The 8,601-nt window shown below is 48.2% G+C and overlaps 1 long non-coding RNA gene across 1 annotated transcript; it reads left to right on the plus strand.

The window, feature by feature from the left end:
* Nucleotides 1-4,502: 4,502 nt before the first annotated feature.
* On the plus strand, nt 4,503-8,014 carry LOC119331872. The gene is made up of 2 exons (XR_005160694.1): nt 4,503-5,104; nt 7,330-8,014. It is a non-coding gene; the product is annotated as an uncharacterized LOC119331872 (long non-coding RNA).
* Nucleotides 8,015-8,601: the final 587 nt, after the last annotated feature.

The following is an 8,601-nucleotide window of genomic DNA, read 5'->3' on the forward strand; positions in this document are numbered from 1 at the left end:
GACACGTCTCCGGTCAATAACCAATAGCGGAACCTGGATGCTCATATTGGTTCCTACATATTCTACGAAGATCTTTATTGGTCAGACCGCATAACAACATACGTTATTCCCTTTGTCATCGGTATGTTACTTGCCCGAGATTCAATCGTCGGTATCTCAATACCTAGTTCAATCTCGTTACCGGCAAGTCTCTTTACTCATTCCGTAATACATCATCTCACGACTAACTCATTAGTTGCAATACTTGCAAGGCTTATGTGATGTGCATTACCGAGAGGGCCCAGAGATACTTCTCTAACAATCGGAGTGACAAATCCTAATCTCGAAATACGCCAACCCAACATGTACCTTTGGAGACACCTATAGAGCACCTTTATAATCACCCAGTTACGTTGTGACATTTGGTAGCACACAAAGTGTTCCTCCGGCAAACGGGAGTTGCATAATCTCATAGTCATAGGAACATGTATAAGTCATGAAGAAAGCAATAGCAACATACTAAACGATCGGGTGCTAAGCTAATGGAATGGGTCATGTCAATCAGATCATTCACCTAATGATGTGATCTCGTTAATCAAATAACAACTCTTTGTCCATGGTTAGGAAACATAACCATCTTTGATTAACGAGCTAGTCAAGTAGAGGCATACTAGTGACACTCTGTTTGTCTATGTATTCACACATGTATTATGTTTCCGGTTAATACAATTCTAGCATTAATAATAAACATTTATCATGATATAAGGAAATAAGTAATAACTTCATTATTGCCTCTAGGGCATATTTCCTTCAGTTGAAACTCAATTTGCAAAGTACCGAGTGGAAGGTTTGGCGGGTAGGTTAGGATTTAGTAGTACACTACAAAAAAATACACTTCTGTGATGATACATGTTTGTCACAGTAGGTCACGTTTTCTGTCATGCATGTATATCCATGACAATTTTATGACAGAATCAAGATAGTCATACCTGTGTTGTCGTAGAAGTGTTCCATGACATTACCAAAATTATCATCACGGAAGTGTCCACTTACATGACGATAAATCGCGCGTCACAGAAGTGCTTCCGTCAAGGGTGACCGACATGTGGCATCCACCGTAATGGAACACCGTTAAGCTATCGGGTCCGGTTTTGGATCCGATAACCCGTTAACAGCCCGGACCAATAGGGATTTTCCACGTGTAAAATCATCATTGGCCGGAGGAAACATGTGTCAGCTCACCGTTGGGACAGATGTCATCCACTCATTGAACAGGAGGCGCCTATGATAGGTCGACACGTGGCACGACCCAATAGTGGCCCATTTCGGTGAAAAAGGTCGGCCCAGTAAAAATTAGCAGGCCGACCCATATAAGGCCTACTTGTGTCAGGTCCATTTAAGCCCACGGCCCATACGAGATGTGCCAATTCGGCCTGTCAATGGCCCGTTAAAAATTTGACACCATTGCAGCCCATCGTTAGTTCGAGCCCGTTAACAGCCTGCTATATATTTGGGCTCAATATCGGCCCGGTGAGATTTCGGCCTGTTAACGGCCCATTCAGTGGATGGGCCAATTTTCACGATGTACATCTTTCAGCCTTTTAGCGACCCATTTAAATATCGGGATAATTTCCAGCCCGGTGTGTCTTTCAGCTTGTTGACGGCCCATAAATGAGTTGGGCCATTTGTAGTCAGAACTGAGTTTCAGCCTTTTAGCGACCCATTTAAGTGTTGGGCCAAATTCCGGCCCGGTGTGTCTTTCAGCCTGTTGACGACTATATATCTGTTGGGCCATTTGTAGTCGGACCTGAGTTTTGACCTTTTAACGGCCCATGCCCTTCATGGTCCATACCAGCCCGATTTCTCTTTCGGCCTGCTAAAGGCCCACAACACAGTTGGGCCATTTATAATACGACTTGACTTTCGGCCTCTTAGCGGCCCATGCTCTTCTTGGTCCAATACAAGCCCGTTGTCTCTTTCGGCCTGCTAAAGGCCCATAGTATAGTTGGGCCATATGTAGCCCGAACTTAGTAACGGCCTGTTAACAGCCCGTGAAATTAATTGGGCCCACCTGTTGCCCGCTTCGATGTCGGCCTGTTAACGACCCGGGAGTTAAGGGGGCCGACCGTTAACTTTGGGCCTGGTAACAACCCATTAACTTAATGGGCTCACTAAAGTTCGTACATGTCTTTAGGCCAAATTAGATAATTTGAGCCCATTACGACAAGCAATTATGCACAGGACCAAAACCGATCAAGCAAAGGTACGACATATGGGGAAAAACGTTTCACATCCAGCATATATTACAAGAAATTACATCTACTGGGCAATCAAAGATTGATGCCAGTGCAAATAAATGAACAGAACCTAACAATCTACAACGTCACAGTCTGCAACCTCAGCACGGATGACGCCCATAAACATGTGGGCAAGTTCTTGTTGCTTTGCTACACTGTCTCTGAAAACATTGATCAGTTGTTGTGTCGCACGACTCTGCACCTCTGATTCCTCCACCATTTCCATCATTCCTTTCAACCATTAATTGATTCACAAACATACACTTTTTCCGTTGCATTCGAGACAGAGGATACTGAACATATTCAGATGGCGATTTTGGTAGGCTTGTATTATTGATAGTGGAGAGTGTCTCGACCACTACATCATAACATAAATTAGGAGGGAAACCAAACAGATTAATCATGAGTTATTGCCATATTACCTAGCCTAGATTTATTGGAAAGAAACAATAGGGTTGCCTTGCTGTTTTCAGAGTTTGTCTTTTTATCTTCAGCAGCCTGCACCAAATTAAGACACTAGCATTGCTATCATTGGCCAAGTCAGATAATAGGAAAGCAACATTGGCACAACAAACGTTTGGGCAACTAGCCAACCTGGCGCGCCAAATGTCGGATTACAGATTCCGACAAACCCTTGTGAGGTTCAAACTCTGGGGTGTGCACGAAGAGCACTCTCTTCCTAGCTTGCTCGCTCAATGATCCCACAGCCTAGCTCGACGGACCCAAAGAATAAAAGACACGAGGGTTTATACTGGGTTGGGCCACCTTGTGGTGTAATACCCTACTCCAGTGTGTGGTGGTCGATTGTCTCGAGGGGCTAAGGATGAACTAGTATTGTGGATGAACAACCTCTAGAGGAGAGGTGTTCTTGAGCTCGATGAGCTGGTGTGTGTGAGGATGGAATGGATCCAATCCAAGATGAGTTGCCTCCTATGGTGGGGGCTAGTCCTATTTATAGAGGCCCTAGTCCTCTTCCCAAATGTTGGCGGGAAGGGATCCCACAACAACCATGTTTGAAGGGGGGCAACTAGTACAAACTATCCTGATAAAAGGTGGTCTTCGCCTACCAAATGCTCTGGTGGTGATGCTGCTGTGGGCTCCATGATGACCTCCATCCTGCCGTCCTGACAGTCTTGGTCTCGTTGCACCGACACGAAAACCTTTGCTTGATGCCTTGGGACTCCGCGCCTGCGCTTGCCTCCTTGGCACCGAAGGGGAAACTGGTACACTGCCCCGCTGGCGCCCGCCTGGCCTTAACCGTCATGGCTCACGTCATGTGAACCCCGCGAGGTGCCCCTTGCATAGATATCTCCGCTCCTTGGGAGCCAGCCTAGTGAGGCCACCCCCAGGGAGATCTTGGTGTCGTCCGCCTCATGAGGCTTGGCCCCTCGCGACGGTCTTGGGTTATCGCGACTGAAACTGGGCTATACCAGGCCGTTGGTGGAGCCACGCCTCAGGCCGCAGGCAGGCAAGTCTGGACACCCCGATCCCAGGACGCCAACAGTTGCCCATCCGCAGTCAAACGGCCAGGTGGAGCGAGAAAATGGCCTCATCCTATCCGGCATCAAGCCTCGGTTGGTCGAGCCGCTGGATCGAGGAGCTACCGACCGTCCTTTGGAGTCTCCGGACCACGCCAAATTGAGCAACCAGCTTCACACCCTTCTTCCTCGTGTACGGGGCTGAGGCTGTCATCCCAACTGACATCGAGTTCGACTCGCCTCACATCACCATGTACACGGAGGCAGAAGCCAAGGAGGCGCGAGAAGACGACATCGATCTGCTGGAAGAGGCCCGGCTGCTAGCACTCAGCCGGTCCACCATCTACCAGCAGAGCCTTCACCGCTACCACAATAGGAAGGTTAAGATGCGTGCTTTCCGCAAGGGCGACCTTGTGCTCCGGCTGATCCAGCGAACAGCCGGCCAACACAAGCTCTCGGCTCCTTGGGAGGGACCTTTTATCATCAGTAAGACCCTGAGCAACGACTCCTACTACCTCCTCGACACACAAAAGCCCAGGGCATGCAAGAGGGACAATGTCGGCCAAGAGACGGAGTGTCCATGGAACGTGAATCTTCTCCGACCATTTTACAGTTGATGCAGTGTATGTACCACACTATCTTTTGTACTAGCAAAGACAACAGGTCTAACGAAGCACACACCGGGGCTACCTTTTTATCTACTCCCTCCGTCCCGAAATACATGTTGCGACGACAATTTTACAAAAAAAACCTCCAGTGTTTCCCGACACAACCCGCGCTCCCTCTCTCCAGTGTTCAGTCGCAACGGCGTCTCACTTTCCCCATTCCCCAGTCGGCCACCACGGTTCACGGCCAGATCCCGGCCAACTCCGGCCAGTCCCTACCCTGCCGACCTTTGTCGCCACCCCCTCCTTCCCCTACCTCCGCCCAGTCCGTTTGCCCGCCAATTCGCAGCCCCCAACAAACCCTGGCCACCGTCGACACTCACAAATGCCAACTTTCTCACCGCGGATTGCATAGAGGAAGGAGAAAATGCGATTTTTGCGGTGGTGCGACAGTGCGTGGTGGCGATGCATGGAGACCGGCTGCCGATGTGGCCGTCCAGGAGGCCAAGATTCTCTTGGACGACGGCGAGCAGGCCGCGGGTCCACGAACGACGGACGCAGGAGCGCGTCTGGGTGCTCGATCTGGAGTGCATGGCGACGGCCTCATCCCTGGTCGCCGCGCCGGGGGGAGGTGGCGACGGCCTCATCCGTGGTCGCCGCGCCGGGGGGAGGTGGCGGTGGCACAGTAACTCGAGCTCCCCTTCCTCGACCCAGCCCCCGAGCCCGATGTCTCGTCTCCCCTCAGGTTGTTCCCCTGCCCCACCTTCCCCTTGCTTCGCCGCCGTCAATTTCTGCCACTGCCGCTGCCAATTTCTGCATATGTACTCCACTATGATTCACTAAATGTTACTGAATCTACTGAATTTGTTATCTTTTAGTACTCCCTCCATTCCACAATGTAGTGCTTCCTCTATCCCCGTGCTTCAACTTTGACCGTAAATTTAACTACCAAGACCGATTGCGGCGGAAGCAAAAGTTATATCAGTGAATTCGTATTCGAAAGAAGTTTTTAATTATGTAACTTTTTCTCCCGCCGCAGTCGGTCTCGTCCGTTAAATTTATGGTCAAAGTAAGACCTCGGAAAGCGCGGGCGCGCTATATTTTGGAATGGAGGGAGTACTTAATTTGTACTGAATGTAGGCGTCGTCGTGTTCATGTGTCAGTCTGAGTCGTGTGTCGTGTCTTTGATTCATGTGGTGTTTTTGATCGCGAGCTCGAGTGTCTCTCTGTTCGGGGTTAATTAGAGCTGGTTACGCGAGGAAGAAACAACATGTTATATTTCAGTCGGTCGGTCGTCGGTGATGCAACAATCCCTTCTGTCATGGATTGGGATGTCATGTTGGAATCCTATGTTTGAACTATTGAACTCAGTTTAAATGGAAGAAGAAAATGTAAGTCGTAGCTGCGAAATATCCTCCTGTGTGTCCTGATTGCTTTTGTTCCTTAACTTTGTTTTGTTCTGAAGCATCTATCGATCTTTTTCTTCAAGCTAAGGTGGTACAGATTTGAGAATGTAATGTACTGTGTCAATATCCATGTCGTCCCACACTTTATTTAGGTTTACAAATACAATTGGATGTAGTGTGGTGGTAATCACCAATGTTCATCCATATTTTGCATTTAAAAACTCAGGTTCGAGTCTGGATCAACTCAGTTGTGCTGTGTCAATATCCAACTCAGTTTTAGTGCTGGTTTGCATTTAAAAATTCCATTAAGCTCCCACTCAATTCATTCATCTTCTCCTGCCCTGCCATCATTCATCTTCTCAATTCCAGTCCTAGTCCATTAGAAACTGAAAACATCAAGTTCCGGAGAGTTCAATCGGTTAAGTTTGCATCCTGATGATTTTTAGTACTAATCTAGACGTAGAAACTCTGCTGCATTTGACAGGACCAGCACCCTGCAAAGAATCAACAGATCATGGAGTAGTTAGCATATTGATTCAAATCCATAGTTTGTATGTTCAGTTCAGTGAAAACTTTAGACTTGCTTGCACAACTGATCATCACAATTCAAAATATGGCTGTGGAGGATTTTAGGAAGTGTCATTTGTAATCAGTGTGCTACCTTTTGAGTTGCTGTTTACTGTGGGAAAAAGAAAAGAATGCAGCTTAATCCTGCTATCAAACACTTTGCTCTAACCACTTCTACTCATAACTGTTTGAAACATTATTCACTGTAGTCTCAGTTAACTGAATTTTCTGAAGCCATTTTCTTGCTCACAAGTTGACAGAAAATTGTTTGAAACAAATTTTGACACAAGTTGATTGAAACACATTTAGAAATCATAGTACTCCTATGATTTAGATTCAGTAAACATGACAGTAAAATTGCTCTAAGATTACTGACTAAATAAAGGGCTTGCTGTATTAAGCAAATCAATTGACTAAATGCATCTTTAACTGAATTTACTAAGTTAATCTTGGCTGTGTGAGCTGAATTCACAAGGTGAGCATGTGCTACAGCAGTGCACTAACAGTGAGCACATTACCCCTCCCGGATACAGTATGATTCTTGCAAAATTTGGCGATACAAACTGAGAAACAGGCCCCTTCCATAAAAGAAAAGAAACGTTTCTTTTTTTGGTGCTCTGTTTCTCTTTCAGCATGGCAAGCCGATACCATCTTCTTGGATTGATCTTCAGTATAGCAAGTTCATTGTAACTAGTGCAAGATTCAAATCATTGTAACTAGTTCAAGTTCATAATCCATGCTACCCGATTGAACATTTTTAGAACCTGAACATTGATGATGATCGTGAGAGTCCATAATCCATGCCGTAATTATTCCATTTGCCAAATTTTTGTCCGATTGAATGTTTCTGAAATTAACATGGTTGAATTGTTTCCAAAATTAACAAATTCTCATTTCCTGATTTAATGTTTATATAATTAACATGATTGAATGTTTCCAAAATTAACAAAATCTTCTTGATTGAATGTTTCCAAATCTAACATTACCAATTTTGCAGGACTACCTACCTAGCAGCAGCAGAGGCTGGGCGAGTTCGTTTGGTCGAGGTAGAAATACCAGCTGCAGGTGGTCGATGCAGCAGCAACAGTAGGCGTCAGTGGTGGGGCAGCAGCAGTAGTAGGCGTCGGCGGCGAGGAAGGAGCCGGCGGGGAAAGACTACCTCAGCATCACAGCCGACGAGGAAGGAGCCGGCAGAGAAGGAGAGGCTGGGCCGATCGGTGTCTCCCAGCAGCAGAGACGGGGCGCAGGGAAAGATTGCGGCGGAATCGCGGAGGTTGGCGGCGTTGCAGGTGCAGGTGGGCGGCGCCGTAGTGGCTGGTCACGCAGGTGGGCGGCGGAATCACGCAGCTGGGCGCCGACAGGTGGTCGCGGCGGATCGAGGACCAGTTCGCCTGGTGGTCACGGCGATGGACAGCGGAATCGGCGGGCAGCTGGTGGCGGGTGTGCGGCGGTGGGTGATTGCGAGTGGGTTGCGAGCGCCAGAATCTCCAGCGCGGCGGAGGAATCCCACGGCGCCGGCCCCTGCCCCTGGCGACGCACGGGCGCCGGACGGAGGAAGGAGGAGTCGTGTACTTGTTTGCTACTATTTTTAAAATTGCGAGGTGTTTATTGCAAAACATCCACTATACTGCGCCTGCGACAATAATTTTGGGACGGAGGGAGTATATGATAAGCTTCACCTATGAATGTGTTCTTTCATTTTTTCGCCCTGTCCGGGTCCGGCCAGCCGGACCGGGGGCTCGCCGCCTTGACCTAAGCTGGCACCACCCGAAGTCGGCCAAGTAGTGTGCGGACGCCAAAGCCCTCTCTTCGCTTCAGCTATAGCTCACAGCGCGACTGTCCGGCTAGCAAGAGTTAAAGGCCGGAAACGCTGTCCACATGAAAAACGACTAAGGAAGAACGCCAACACAGGCCAAGCTGGCTCCTCGCCTCACCCATCCGGCTGCCCAGCAGCCAGCCGGCTAGCTTCTCGTTCGACTAGCTATGCTTTAGGCGGCTAAAGTAACTTGACTAATCTAAATGGCCAAGTCCCTGACCCGGCCAAAAACCGCGGCGCGACTGTTCGGCTGGTAGGGCGGCGGCCAAAGGAAAACGGCAAAGGAGAAAGCCAATAAAAGAAAAGGCAACAGCGAGCCAGAACTCGACAAAAGACACAAGCATGTGGAAGTAAATTATTTACATTACAAAAGGCCCAAGGCCAGCATTCATCAAAGTTTAATACACCCTCAGTGGGTGGAACTATGTAGGATCAACTTGTTTTAAGTACAAG

Source organism: Triticum dicoccoides, chromosome 7A (assembly GCF_002162155.2).
Source record: "Triticum dicoccoides isolate Atlit2015 ecotype Zavitan chromosome 7A, WEW_v2.0, whole genome shotgun sequence".
In the NCBI taxonomy this organism is placed as follows: domain Eukaryota; kingdom Viridiplantae; phylum Streptophyta; class Magnoliopsida; order Poales; family Poaceae; genus Triticum; species Triticum dicoccoides.